Source organism: Muntiacus reevesi, chromosome 7, assembly GCF_963930625.1.
Source record: "Muntiacus reevesi chromosome 7, mMunRee1.1, whole genome shotgun sequence".
Taxonomy (NCBI): Eukaryota; Metazoa; Chordata; class Mammalia; order Artiodactyla; family Cervidae; genus Muntiacus; species Muntiacus reevesi.
The window spans coordinates 55,663,090-55,679,170 of NC_089255.1; the positions used below are offsets into that span (position 1 = coordinate 55,663,090).

General features: G+C 34.6%; 1 protein-coding gene across 8 annotated transcripts in view; it reads left to right on the top strand.

Annotated features, from left to right (window-relative positions):
- ATOSA (atos homolog A) overlaps nt 1-16,081 on the top strand; it is an 83,854-nt gene that overhangs the window by 19,931 nt on the left and 47,842 nt on the right. For 2 of the 8 annotated variants that reach the window (XM_065941715.1, XM_065941716.1), the window contains exon 1: nt 5,299-5,318. The exons of 5 other annotated variants lie outside the window; for them this stretch is intronic. The gene's annotated coding sequence lies outside the window, so the exon portion shown is untranslated. Of the gene's footprint in view, nt 1-5,297; nt 5,319-16,081 lie in introns of those variants that run through there. One more of the 8 variants, XR_010664015.1, reaches the window with a different exon arrangement.

Consider the following 16,081-nt stretch of genomic DNA (forward strand, 5'->3'; position numbering starts at 1 on the left):
TAGGTAAAGGGGAATCCATGTGCATCCTGGCACATATTTATTTAAGAATGATAATATTATTTTTATTAAGACCCAAGTAGTATAGGATATTAAAAATTAACTCTTATTCCTGGTCTTGATACTTATTAAATCTGACTAGTGTGTAGATAAGATATTATTAGAGTGTTTGTCCAGTAGCTTAGATTATAAATAACCCCTGTTCTTGCTCATTTTAAACAATGTAGCATGAATGATGCCAAAAAACAGGCTAGAACATTTTCTTCTCTCCAAGATCTTAGATTTTGTAAACAAGGCTTTGCTCCTAAAACTAATCTAGGTCATCATAACCCCAAATCTTTTGAAAGATGAGAATCCTAATTAAACTCTTAGGTTCTTTTTAATACTGCAAATTTACAAAGTGTTTTAGGTCTTAAAAACACAATATGTTTGGATTGTATAGTCACTTGGCTTACTTGTACCATGTGATAATGAATACAAATCACTGGATAATCATTTCAGCAATAATGATCACTGGAAATCTCCATGTGAGTGGAAATTAATGTAGCCTTTTATGGCTTAATTTATCCAGTACTGACCTAACAGCATAATTTTTGAATAAAAACTGATTTAATGAGAAAAGCCATAAATTTTCTTAATTCCTCAAATTGTAAATTTTAGTTTTATTTAGTCTTTCTTGAAAATAAGTTAGTGAACTGTGAAGTGTGTTGTTAAAGTGACATTATTTAACAAACTGGAAAAATGTCAGTGTCATAAAAATCTTTCTAGGATAGTCTAGATTTAAATTTTATCCCTATTGATATTAATTGTTTAATAACATAGAACTGGTGTTTGCAAAAGAAAAGAGGAAACTTAAATTGCTTGAGAGCCTGGCGTTCTGCAGTCTGTGGGGTCGCAAAGAGTCGGATACTACTCGGTGACTGAACTGAACTGAACTGAGAGCCAAGTATTGGGCTAGATGGCTCATAACTCTAGAGAAATTATTACTGCCACTTTACAGATGAAGAAATAAACTCAGATAGCTTAAATCATTTGACAGCACAGCTTCTTACGTGGAAAGAACTTGAACCTTAGACACTCTAGCTCTTCTCCATTATGTCTTGCTGCTTTAAGGGATATTTTCAGTAATTAGGTTGTATTTTGTGCAAACATGTTTACACTGTCAACCCCTAGAAGACTTACCACAGGGATGACAATATCCTATTTGTGCTGTTTTTCAAAATTATTGTATCTTGTCCCATTTGATCCTTACAACATACCAACATTGCGGTCAAAAGAAGAAGAAAAAAAAGATTTCTGACTTAGAAATGAACAATTTTAGAGAAGTACTTAAGGTAGAGTTTAGTCTAGAACCCAGATCCTATGGATTTCTGCCTCCTTTACTTTCTCTGAATCAGGTATGTGATCTGTGATCATGAAATAGTGAAGTTCACAGATTGAACCTTTTATTGTGTCCTTAATGTAACTATAGCCTGGCTCTCTGTTTAGCAGTCAAATCCTATTTTTCTGTATTGTAAGTAACATCAATGACAGTTCTGAGATGTAATGGGGCTGTAGTGGTGGTTATTGAATGAATAATAAATAGAAAATGTTAGCTTGAGATTTTTGTATTTCAAGCTTATTCTTACATGATGCCATATTTGTCTTAGGAAATATAATTATGGAAATATAATTATGAAAGGAATTGTTAAAAGCACACAGATTTAGGAATACCTGTGTCCTGGCTTTGCCCACTTAGTTTTGCCTACTTGAGCAGGTTATAAAGCAGTTTCCTCATTTGTGAGGATAGTAACTACCAGAGTCAGAGGAGATGGGCATGTTAAGAAATTAGCACCATGCCTGGCCCATGGGCCTACATATATAGTGGTGGTGGTGGTGGTTTAGTCGCCAAGTTGTGTCCAACTCTTGAGATATATATGTTGGTGGTGGAGTCACTCAGTCGCGTCTGACTCTTTGAGACCCATGCAATGTAATAATTACCTTTGAAGGGTTCTTTTTTTCTTCTAGCAATGTATCTTTTTTGTTTAAAAACTATCCAAGCTAGCACGGTTATCTCTTAAAGACAGATATCTTAAAAGATATCTCTTAAAAGAGATATCTTAAAAGGCTTAGATACCTGAAAAGATAAGGTATCTTAAAAAGCTTCCTCGATGGTTCAGTGGCTAAAGAATCTGCCTGCAATACAGGAGACATAGGAGACAATTCCTGACCCAATTCCTGGGTCAGGAAGATCCTCTGGAGGAGGAAATGGCAATCCACTCCAATATTCTTGCCTGAAAAATCCCATAGACAGAGGAGACTGGCGGGCTACAGTCCTTGGGGTCACAAAGAGTCGGACATGACTGAGTGACTAAGCACAGCATCTTAAAAGTAGATAGTTCAATTATTTCTGCTAACAGAGGACACAGATTATGTGAAACAGTTAATATTTCAAAATTTTCCATTCTGTATTTGGAATATGTAGCTTAAAAAAACTCATGGGAGATCTGCGTCCTACTTATTTCCTTACATTAGTATAATATAAATAATTTAATTTCTTGAACTGGCCCATTTGGAGAACACAATTATGACCATACTGGGCAAAAGGGATTTTTTTCCCTGGTTGAGGGTTGAGAATTGAGAACCTGAGACTAGTACTTAGTATAGCATTTTATTGATATATTATTCGTATTTTTAACTTGTTGACTGTTGAGATTATTTATAGCATTGTGTACCACAATGAACCAGGGGAAAAAGCAATCATTCTTCAGAATTATAATATAAAGTGCCATTTTGAAATTTATTTACCATTTAGAAAACTGGTAGCAGAGGAAGCATTTTGCTAAATAAATCTCATGGTGGCATTTTACTTTTTAAGGTGGCATGTCTCTTCCAGTTCATTTTATTCACTTGTAATTACATGCTTCTGATTAAATTTAATATTTTTTAATAAGTTGTCTTTGAATATGTTAATAGTTTTAGATTATAGAAACTGGCTATTATTAGTCTTCAGTTAAAAATTTTAAGAATTTTAATTGAAAGGAAGTATTATAAAACAGTTTAGAGATCATATATTCTTTTTTTCAAAGATATAGGAAGAAGTTTATTTTGAATTATACTATTATTTATCCAAAAATTTTAAAAAATCTGTTTCCTTTGGTTCTAGTTGTATGACTTGAATAAATAAATATTTGGAATTGATATTCTTATTTGAACTTGTTCTATTTAACTTTCCATGGTTATGAAATCAAATAAAGTCATATATGGAGTATAAATCAGTCATGGTGCTAGGTAAGCAATATAGACAGTTGTAGTATCTCCCTTCAAAGCACTTACAGTGTGGTGGAGGAGAATGTCCAACCAGTCATTTTGCAAATAATTATTTAACATTTTGTGAGCTAAGTACTAAGAAAACAGTATAGGGAGACTGAGACTAGGCTCAGAGAAAGCTGCCCTGGGGAAGAGAAATTTAAGGGAGACTTATCAGTGCAAGGGACTGTGGGAGCCCACTCCAAGCAAATGAGGAATAGAATTTGCAAAGGCTCTTAAGTTTTGAAGAACCTTAAGAATCCTTGGTCACCAAAAAAGAGCAGTCTGACTAGCAAAGAGCACCTTTTAGCCTTCACAATAGTCCTGTGAGTTAATTCCATTTTATAGATAAGAAAACTGAAGCTTAGAGTAGTTTAGTAAGTTGTATATGGTCTTACTGTTTGTAAATGGCAGATTCATATTTTGAACCCAAGTTGGCCAGCCTGACTCCAACATCCTTGTTCTCTCTACTCTGCCATTCTTTCTCTGAGTCACTTAGCTCAGAGGTTATTGTGCTCCCAAACACATCTCTCTCTTGTTATTTCTCAAAAGGCTTAGCAGCTCTCCTTCTGGCTAATTGTTAAGCCAACAACGATCAGGTTCTTTCCTTATACTACTAAGGTAATAAGGTTTAACTCTTACAGGTTATATCTCTTGTATTCTGTAGAACTCCAGGGATCCTAAAAGCTTTTTCAAGGGTAGGAATTTTGTAGATTCTGGGACTGATATGAAACTGCAGTGTTGTTTGTAGCCTCTTATTTAAAAATAGCCTCATGGTGCTCATGGGGTGCTTTCATAGTGCCAACATTTCCATCATCCTGTCTGCTCTATCCGCAAGACACTCCACATAAACAAAAATCTGAGTAATAAATAGTATGCTTCTGCTGTTGCCTCTGCCTACTCTCTCCTGTATAGAAATCCTAATGCCACCACAAATAATGCATTTTATTGGAAGAATGCAAATTTAAAGGATTGCATTGCTTTAAAAGTTTGAAAAACACTATCCTAGTTTGTGTGAAGTTCATGGGAAATATTTCCTAAATGAGAAAATTTTCTGATTCTTCGTATCTGTTTATCTCTTACTACCTGCATTGACTCCCCCAAACATTTTTCCTAGAGGGAAAAAATTTCCTGAAAAATAAATTTAATTCAGACTCAGTGTCATTGTTTTATGTTTTTTGTCATAAGAAGAGATATTTTAATGCAGATACCTAGTTAAATATTTTATTGTCAGAGTTTACTAAGCAATTTTTTCTAAGCAATCTGTTAACCTCAGTTTTTCTGAGGTAAAAGGCACTGCATAAATTTGAGTGAGGACTATTTTTAGGCCTTGTCTTGTTTTAACTAACTAATCTTGCTTTTCTTGGAATTTGTGAAGTTTGTTGTAAAGTAATTCATAGTTCTGGGTAGACAGAGGTTGATGCTTTATCCTGATTGTCCTAAATTTTTGTATTCTTTGTTTACAGAGGGTTTCACATGGTAGAACCTGATTTACTTGAAATGCGAAGTAATAAATTGATTCCCTCCACCACCCCTCTTTGTCCTCTGTTTTATGTGAAACACCGACTGAAGTGAATGTTTGCCCTATGAATTTCTCTCCATTTTAAAAGTACCCAGAGACGCACATTTTAGGGGCTTATGCTAGAATACTTTGTCATTATCGTCACACCAATCTTTCCTTTCACGTTGCCTAAACACAGCTGAGTTGGTAAGAGGAGCAAAGACAACAAGATAGCGCTGCCAAGTAGAAGGGAAGCTGTAGTGGACCCAACGAGCAGGGCGGCGGAGCACACCCTCCACCAATCAGCTGTGAGTGCTGTTGCTATGTGCGCTCGTACTCTGCTGCCTTTGTGAAAAACCTTACACAGAGCGAAGCGAAATCAGCACCCACGGCTGAACATTTGTTTTAACCACTGCAGACATCTGGATCCCTCAGTTACTGACTGTATAGCTATTGACAGCCAGAAGGCAACTTCTTTTGTACAAGGATTCCAGTATGGTTTTCAGTGGAAACAAAGGGCTTCACAGAGAAGGTGTGTAATGAAGTGTTTTCAACGGCTTTATTTTTAAACTTCCAATTTTCAGTAGCTGTTTACAGTTGCAGTGTTTGCTTTGCGTGGATATTTAATAAACAGGTCTAGAAAAATGATCTCATGTTGAAAAACATTGAATTTAGAGAATTTTCTTTACCTTCAAATAGCCTGTTTTCTTTGAACAGCATGGCTTAAAAGATTATTAAAATGCTCATCTGAACAATGAGGAGGGAGAAAAGAAACCAAAATACAATGTGCTTACTTTAATGGGGGAAAATATGACAAAAACGAGAAAATTGGGAAGAGAATGAGGTTTAGACAGAAGTATTAACTGTACTTGGGTGAGGGAGGTTTTTGTTTTTGTTTTTTAAATAGAAGCTCTTAAGGAGAATGTATTTTATAGAAGTTACGTATTTTTAACTGAAATTCATTGTTTCTGAATTTGAAGAGATTATCAGAATTTAGCTTAGCGAGAATTTTGATGTAGTTTTAATGTTCTGTCTTTCTGTAAAGGGTTTCTGAAGATGCAACCTCAAATTGTATAAGCTCTTAATTGTTTGATCTGTTGGCTAGTTCTTCTCAGTTCAGATAAAGTATAGTAGTATAATCCAACTGCAAAGACAGTGATGTGTTCTATTAAATAAATGTCCATATAGAAAATTGAAAATATAAAAGATTTTGCAGACAAACTAGAAATGTATAAGATACTATTTTAAAATTAAAATGAGCCTTAATTAAATGTAATAATTCCTTATTTGAATTAGTTAATACTGCAGATATAGTAAAGTCTTATTAAGTTAAACCTCACCAATTCAATATTTGTAATAATTAAACAAAATATGGGTTACAGCTTATTTTTATGAGATCTGGAAAAACCAGTTTATCCAACTATTTATAGGCAAGTTTTAAAATATCTTAGATAAACAGAAATCTTCACGCAGTTTCAATTACTGTTAAATTATATTTTGCATAGTTGATTTAGCTAATGATTCTTTTAAATTAATTAAAGCAGAACAGAATACTAATTAATATATTGCCCATTTATAAACAGTTTTCTTTTGTTTATCTACTTTCACCTGGTTGTGTAAGTGGCTTCTTTTTAATTCACTAGTTTATTTATGTTTGAGTAAAATTAATGTAATATAAATTCCAAGCTAATATGTGAGCTTTATATTTTATCTCTACAAATGATATATTTTGGAATATGATTGGTTTTGACATTATTCTCTTCAAGAAGTGCTTGGTGCTTGTCATTAGGAAGGGTTAGCATTATTTGGTAAGCGAAGAGAGATTTTTTTTCCTTGAACTCAAAATTATTTCATGCTTTTGTGCACATTACTGACCATTTTTAAGGGTACATATATATTTATAAAGGTATTTTATGTGAACATACATGTTGCTAAACTTAAAATCTGGCATTTCTTAGTTTTTTTCAGTTTTAGCCAAAACTTAAACTTGATAGGAGTTATAAAAATTATGGCAAAATAAAAAAAATTATGGTAAAATAAAAAAAGCTATTATATACTTTGTACTTGCTAGCCTTCATGATATAAAGCACTTATTTTCAGAAGAGAAGCTGGGGGTCGGGTGGGCAGGGATGGGAGGCAGAGGGATATTAAATGGGCCCAAACTCATCAAATATAGCTCTAATCCCATGGAAGTCAGTCTAGTTATTTCCCTTTTTTGAGCTATCTGTCTCATCAATTACTCATTTTATTTTTTAATTATACGACCACAGAAACCAAAGTGTTGCTTGTATTGATTCCCCATCTGCTTGGTTTATTTCTTAAGAATTAACAGACTTTCCAAGAGAAGGATGATTTCATTCATATGCTGCAAAAAAAAAAAAAAAGGAACATGATATTGGCAAGAAATTTAGATCTGCTTCTGTGTCACACAAAAGCCTTGCCATTGTGTTGTGGGAGAAGTAGTCTTGGCAGGATCCCAGACTTTATTTCTGGGCTCATCACCTAAAGATTGTTCTTATACATCTTATACATGTGAGAGTTCCTGTTCAGTAACAGAACCTCAGGGTAAAAACTGATTTTTTAAAATCTGGTCAAGGCTAGTAACATTGCTAGCATACTTCAACTCTTTGGATTTATCTGTTACTTGACGATAGAATTTTAATTGTCTTATTCTGTGTCAGATCTTTCTGGCTTTATTCGTTTGTACTTGTAATTAGAAAAATACTTCAGTTCTCAAAAGTAGTGATTTCTTTTCTGTCTTAGCCACTTGATAGGATAGCAAATAGAAGCTTTCATATTTATCAGATGCGGTGTTTGCTGTAACAGATTTTATTTCAAATAAAATATTTTTCATTTTTAAATCACCAGGCAATAATATAGAAATATGTAGATAGTATTTCATTTATAATTCTTCAAAAAATTTCTCTTATTTAGAATTTCAGGTTAAGAAGGGGTACCAATCCAAGTATTTCTTTTTCTTTTGGTCTTTTGTAAAATCTTTAAAAAAAAAAAAATTCCTACAGCAAGTATTATCCCCAAGTGTTTGATTTCTACATGTATGCTCTAAGTATTCTAACACTATATGCAGTGTTTCTTTGATTCTTCCTTGTAGAAATTCCATTCCCTTATTCCTGTTCTGAACCCAGAAAAGATTTGATTATTATAGCCAACTAGGCAAGTAAGTTTTGTCCTAACAACTTTTGATCAGACATTTTCATGTAGCAGCAGTGCTGTTACGTAAACTGTATTGCTTTTGCAAGAGTGGCTCAGATGGCAAAGCGTCTGTCTACAATGCGGGAGACCTGGGTTTGATCCCTGGGTGGGGAAGATCCTCTGGAGAAGGAAATGACAACCCACTCCACTATTCTTGTCTGGAAAATCCCATGGACGGAGGAGCCTCGTAGGCTACAGTCCATGGGGTCGCAAAGGGTCAGACACGACTGAGCGACTTCACACACCCACAATCTTTACAATCTTTTAAAAAAAATCTTCAGATGCCATCGTATCTAAAATCAGAGACCCAGGTTTTAAAAACATAGTTGTTCAGAGTATTGCTTGAATCTGATTATATAATCCTTTGTGATGAGGCTGAGTTATAAGCTATTATTTGATAAACTGGAAATATTGCCTTGTTTTCTTCTCTGGTCTCAGTTTTACTCATTCAAAGACTTCTGAACATCAAAGGATTTGAATTATAAGCTCTATGATAAGCACAGGGACATTAAAATTATAAATTACAGGAGGTAGTCAAGATAGAATAGAAAAAAGAATTGATTCTAAGAGTCGTATATGGGCCTCACATTTTGCTGTAAGCTTCTTGTTATCCAGAGTATGAAAAGAAAACTCTGCCAGTTATTTGCAATCCCTGTTATTTATGTAACATTTTATTGCTAAATATTCTCTTTTCTTTAAAAATTATTCTACATTTTTAATTGAGAATTTTAAGTATACTGTAAATATAATTTTTTATATTTTTCTCCTAAGTTTCACATATGCATATATACTTTTATGCAGAATCTCAATTTTCTAAGATACTTTATGACCCAGAAAGTCTTGGAAACTTGGGGATTTGGGCAGAAGAAAGGGCAGAGCTGGACTTCCCTAGTAGTCCAGTGGTTAAGGCTCTGAGCCTCCAGTGCTTCCACTTAAGGCCGAGTGAGTTCAGTCCCTGATTGCGGAACTAAGATCCCACATGCCTTGCTTGGCATGGCCAAAAAAACAAACAAAAAAGAAGAAGATAGGGCAAGGCTGATAGGGAAGTATGTGACTAAACCTCTGAAGAAATATAATAGTCAATAATGGCAAGGAAATAATGAGTAAATGGGAAGGTAAATGAAGAAGAGGAGGCAGAAAAAATTTTATTTGATAACAGTGTTATTTTTGGGGTGTGTGTGTATGTGTATGCATAAAAGTTCCCACCAGTGCTGGGCTGACTGACTAGAACTGGTAAATTCACCAGGATTTGTTTACTGGGAAGTAACTCATTTCTGACTTTCCTTTTAAATTCCTCAACTAGGTTCTGATAAGGATGACCTTGTATTTACCACTCATTAATGACAAGGGACAAGTCAGCTATCTGGAAACCAGAAATTAAATTTTATCACATACATGATGAATGTAACTGTTTTGAAATATAGGAACTTACAGAATAAAAATCTGGTGATGTAGGGGTTAAAATTTAAAAACTCAAAATTCCAAGCCAAAATGTTCAGAAAATGGTCTTTTGTCATTTTAATAAGTACACAAAATTTCAGATTCTTTTTCAACTGATCACATTATTTTCATTGCTTTGGATAGTGATAATTTTATGTTATTTTGGGAGAGAGGTTCAATCTGGTTCCCATCTTGGTTTTCATATTTTCATCAAGTGCTAAGATTTTGTGATTCTTAGATAAACATAATTTAGTCTTCCAGTTCAGCTGAAGATAAAGTTTAGCTTATTGAAAATTAGAGAACCAGCAAATGTAAAGAAAAGACAATCTCTTTTTTCATTGTCAGTGCATTCAGTGGTACTGCCCAAGTGGCTTCTGCATTGGATCACGAAACTATTTTACATCTAACAAAAAGGATAGGAGAACCTTTTTAGAAATACATTTCCTGGTTTTACCTGACTGCATTGCATTGGTATGTTTGTTTACCTTAGATCATTTATTCTGAAAATATCCACATAGAAAAAGAATTAAAAAGTTTCTCTATGTCATCGTTTTATATTTTCCGTACTGACTGAAAAATATCAACCCTCTTGCTAGAAAAATTGCATCTATGTATATACATAGATAATTTTGTGGAAAATAGCCAAAGGTTCATAAATTCTCTTAAGAAATCTTATTAAACATAATTTGGTTTTAGTCAGAGAATAAAAGCTTTAATTTTAGAGAATTGAGGTTTAAAACAGATTGGATAAGAACTTCAGGATATGAATGGAAGCAAAGTATTAAGTAGTGAGTGTGCAGCGCTGTTTTGTTACTTTTGAGGAGAGGGGAAATGTTCTAACATGTACGCCATACATTAGTACTCTTGCAGATGGATTTGTCCTGGGGAGGACCCCACTGTCCTGTGCTGACTCCTCTATTCTGGATGAGCTTCTCATAGAGAACCTAGTCAAAAGGACCAGGCCTAGAATGTGTAATATCTAGATCTGAGGACCTACATATCATCTCTGAGTTGTAGGTTGAGATTACAGGAAATCTCAGATACCTCCTTTGGCCTTAGACTTTCACCTGGGTGCTCTTCCAGAAATTGCTCTGTGCTAGAGATGACAGACCCACTGCAGTGGATGGCACCTAGTTCCATGTTTGTTCTAGAGAACTGAGCAGAACTGACCTTAGTGTATGTGCTCAAGTTTTCAACTCTTAATTAAAAACAACTCTGCATCCACTTTTTATTTCTGCTGGAGTTTTAGGATTCACACATACCAACAGTCAGTGGGAAATACAAATGTTGAGGGTGCTTAGAAGAAGGAGTCATGCATGTGGTAGAGGGAAGGAGATTGAAAGGACAGAGTGTATTTTGGGGGACCAACCTATGTTATAACCATATTCCCATGAGGTGAAAATGTAAGAAAGACTAAATTAGGTCAAGCTTGAGGATAATTTTGGAAAGCTATGTGCCAGTTATCTGAGTTTAGTAAAGCTGGAACAAAACAAAACAGCACTAGAATAGTAGATGGTTGCTTTTTTAGCACAGGGTCATCTTTTGAGTGTAGAGCTAAATCTAGAACATGTGGTTTTGAGAGACAGGACTTTGCTTCCTTTTGTGGCAGTGTTTTCTCAGCTTTTCGTCCCCTACTTCTTTCTGCATGTAGTGTGGAGTGATAACACCTATATGATCAGAAATATTCCCACAAAAGACAGTCAAAAGGACAATATTTTCTACTTTAGTATTTTCAGGCCCTGAAACAGTAGTGAATTAGGCTTAATGATTTACACAGAGAACAGAGAAAGTAGAAAATAAGATCAGTGCAAGTAAGAAAGAAATGAATGAAATCTGTATAGCTCTGTTTGTATCTGTGTATCTGTGGTGTATGGCGAAAAGCACAGTCCTGGTAATCTGAATTTAAGGAGGCAAAACAAATGGACACTAGTAAATTTTGTCAATGACACTGACAGGTTCTAATTGTTTATATCAAGTCTTCTAGGAGCTTTCTCTGATATCTAAGTTTGAGTTCCCACCTAACCATTCCCATAGCACTGAAATGTACTTCTGTTATTTATCAAGCATCACCCTAAATTAGCTTTACCTGAAAGTACTCCACAAGACTGTCCTCTGCTTGAAGGCAGAATAGCAGCTGATTCTGCCATTGCCTTCGGGAGACGAGGTGGGTTTCACTTGAATTTTTTGACACATAGAGACTTAGTTTTCCACTCTTACCTTCTAGCCAATATTTAAATTGCTTAAAATTTAGTTTTCTTTTTAGAGCTTAAGTTGCCCTCAACTCATCACATAAGCAGTCAATAGGTTGGTATGAAGAATTCTGTTATTCCTTAAAAGACTGTTGAGACCTAAAATTTCCAATAACAGATATGGAAATTAGAACTCAGAAAGTGCTCTCTCTCCTTTTAATATTTTTAAATTATATGTTTTTGCCCTGGCCTAGAGATTTGGTGACTACCTAATGCAATTTTTAAAATTTCAAAAACAGATATTTCCTTGTCCCATTCAAGAAAATCATATAGATAAGGGCATTTAAAAAACTCACAAAAAACTATTTCAGGGCAAAATATCAAATTCAAGATAATTATCTGGACAGGGAAACAGCAAGCCTTTATCACTTTAACTAGAAGTAAGCTAAAATAGGGAGAAAACAAAATGTGATGCAGTATTAACCATTCATTATTTTAGCAAGTGTTTGCGAGCTTGCTTATGCCAAGTACTATGCTGGGCAACTGTAAGAGATGATCCTTCTTCTATGGACCTTAGCGGGTTAGAGAAGAGAGGTAAATAGTGATTTATTTGTGTGTGTGTGTACTAAATTTAGGAAGGAAAAGCATAAGATACAATGGACTCGTCTCCTAAAAACAATAAAGCATCATGGGAGGGTATAATAGGACCAGATGAGCTTGGATAAGACCTAATTAAGAATTGTATATTCAAGCTGAACTAGAGCTCATCACATTATTTTATACCCTATTCTCTTAATCTTTAGAACTTTGATCAAGTGGTAAAGTTAAATTTTTAGCTTCATAAATGTGTAGGTCGTTAGAAAATGTAATTTTAAAAACTCATGTACAAGAGTAACAAATCTAATTTGGAATGAACTTAATAGAGTAATTTTTAATATTTAAATTATTTATAATTTTTTGGGGTGCACTGGGTCTTCTTTGCTGCACGTGGGCTTTTGCTAGTAGTGGCAAGTGGGGGCTACTCCCTAGTTGTGGTGCACGGGCTTCTCATTATGGTGGCTTCTCTTATTGGGGAGCATGGGCCCTAGGTGCACAGACTCAGTAGTTGCAGCTCCCGGACTTTAGAGCACAGGTTCAGTAGTGGCACATGGGCTTAGTTGCCCTGCAGGATGTGGGATCTTCCTGGATCAGGGATCAAACCGGTCCGCTGCATTGCAAGGCAGATTCTTAACCACTGAACCACCAGGGAATCCCTAGAAAATTCTTTATGAAGAAAAAAATTTAAATCTTCCAAAGAATGTGAATGGTGAGATTTGAACCTTTAAAATGCAGCTTTTAAAAAGTTGGTTGAAGTGATTTTTGAGTCGCTAGCTCTGATTTTGGGGAATCATTGAAAAATTACTGAAGTATCAAGAATGGAAAAGCAGTGAGTGTTAGAGTTGGAGTGCCCTCCTAAAATAATACACAAAGGATAAATCACCTCCTTACCACAGAGTTTTCCCATGGTGTGACTTTAAGAATACTGGCATAGTTGGAGAGAAAGATTAAAAAGATTGAGGTGAGGCTGTGAGGCTTGTGAGGAGGGGAGTGCTGGAAACAAGAAATTCTAGTTATTAAATGGAATAAAGAAGGGATAAGATATCTCGAGGTGGCCCTGTGAGAGAATAAGATCAGGTGGGCCAGAACATTTGATGCATAAAGGGCAGTAATGACTAAAGAGGTTTTAAAAAGTGAGATAGCATCCCTCTTCACCTCATCTCTCAGTGGTCCCCTTTATGAATCCGATGCTCTGACCAAACTGAGAATGCTGAGAGATGAGATATGGGAGATTGTTAGTGGAAGCAGTCAGACTTTACCATTGAGGACTTGTTGGAGACAGGAGAAAGGGAGGAGGCATAGATCATTCTAAGATTTCAAGTCACAAAAAGCAAAAACAGCTGTAGCTGGAAACAAGTTTTGTACTCTGACCAGCACCCCCATGATTATTTTTGTTTGTGGTAGGCTATATGTACCAGGATCAGTCTGTGCTTGTGGCCAAAGTGGTACTGACAGTAAATGGGATGGTAGTATTTTATAATTTCAAAAATCAGCACATGTAGAATCAAATATTATTTAAATTGCAATGGGTGTCTTGTTTCGCATTCCTTCATTTTACAAGTAAGTTTGTTGAGGGTCACAGAGTTTAATTGACCTTTCCCAAAGTCTGGAACTAGTTCATGAGAGAGCTGAAATTGGAATCCAGATCTTCTGGCTTTTAGTATAGCATTTTTCATACTTTTTGCAAGTTACTGAAATTTTGTTTTCGTTTTCTGTTTTATCGAGAGATCTATCAATTTCAAGATCTATTACAAGTGTAAAGGTTGGTGTCAGATCTGTTATTTAGCTATCAAAAAGTTTGGGCAAAAGATCTAAGTTAAATATGGATTTAAAGCCAATTGACAAGTTTATCTTCTAAATATATGATTTTAGAATAATCTAACAATAAATAATAGCTATGCTCAATTGATGATAGTAGTAACTGTGAATCTGTTGACTGAACTAAAACCAGTTTAATCTGGTTCTAGGAAGTATACTATACTTGGCTGATTCAAGTTGATGGTAATGACCACAGAGTTATCCAATAAAACATTAATTAAAAGCATTATATTAGCATTAAATTCCGCTGCTTGATCATTATCAAAGGATACTGCCTTGGCAGAGTTACACATTTGAAGGGGAAATAGAGTGATATGAAACTAAAGAAAAAAAATTTAAAAGCTATTGTTTCTCATCTTACCGACCTAATATAGCAAGGTGATATCTTTATACTAACCATTTACAACTAAACTATAACTTCTATTCAAAATAATTCATCTCTCCACACTTGTGCAGAGGTCAATGAATGAATCCACTTGAATAAACAAATGGTTACAAGAGTGACATCGTCTGCTTGCTTCAACTGGGTGAATCACTGAAGGAATCAGTGGGTATTCTTTCTTGGTGCTGTTACATCATCTCATTTTCTTTTTGGCAAGCTATCATTCTCATTGACTTCTGATCCATTGCCACCACCCCCCACCCCCACCCCCCGCTTTGTAATGATTGGTAGTTTTCCACTTTTGTGGAATGTCATGGTCTCTACTTGCCCATCATTGCTCCTTCAGGCTGACTAAAGTGGGAGCAGTGGAGAGGGAGAGGGGAGGGACCCCTGGAGAATGATAGTTGAGTTCTTGGTTGTTACTCACACAGGGCCTGAAGTCAAATCATTTTCAGAATAGTAGTGGTGGTTCCTGAAGTTTGGTCCTCAGACCTGTGCTAGTCTAATGTAAGTTTTTTTTTCATTTGTCCATGGCAAAGATGGCAGCCATTCTCAAGAGGGACTCCTTTTCTGTGATCATGACTGTCAATTTTTTGTTATTAAATGCCTTTTCTTTTATGAAAAGGCATTTATGTTTTTTCTTTGTAATTTTGCTTTAATTTTAGAAGTGAAATGCAGTGTTTAAAAATCTCCAGGAATTTTAGAAAGCTTATTTTAGCAAACTTTAGAGAGCTTATTTTAATTTTTTATGTTTTATCATTTCAGATAATCTTTAAATAAGTTTATACATTATTGAAAAAAGTAAATATAAAATTGTGTGTATTGCTGTTTAACTTAATGGATTTTTTATGCCTTTTTATAAATATTATAATTATTTTAATGGCTTTAGGATATTCCATCATGTTGACATAACATTAGTCAAACCTTTTTCCATAGTAATTTTTAAAAATACTTTTAACTTTACTTCTATAGTAGATAGAACATGGCTTTTCACTGTGATTTTAATTGTTATTTCTTTGATTAAATATCCTCTCTAGAGAGATTAAACATTCCAGTCTGTGTTTACTTATGTGAATTCTTATTTTCAAATTTGAAAATAGCAAGTTTAATTAAAATAGCATATGGAATAATTTAATATATGTAGGAATACTTTGTCAACCATATAATATAGAAATATGTTCCCTTCTACTTTTTCTTTATGAAATACTTTGATTTTATACATTTTAATCTGCCAATATTTTCCTTTGTGTATATTTTTCTCTTATCAAGCTAAGAAATGTCTCATTTCACTAAATGAATACATATTGACTATTTTCCCCATTAAAACTTAGATGTGATTCTTTTTACCTGTGAGGTATTTATTTTCATGTATGATCTAAAGTGCTATATCTCAAAGTGTGATTCAGAGATCACCTGCATCAGAGGCATAAAACTTTCTTATTAATAATGCAGACTCCTGAGTCAGAATCTCTGGGAGTAAAACATGGGAATATACATTTTCTGCAAACTCCTAAGATAATACTTGTTTTAGGGTCCTGTTTCTGCTGTAAGAAATTTCTGCAACTTTATGGCTTAAAACAATGCATTTAACCAATTTCTAAATCTGTAAGATGACTCAGAGACCTCATCTGGGCCAACTCTATTTCAGTTGTTAAA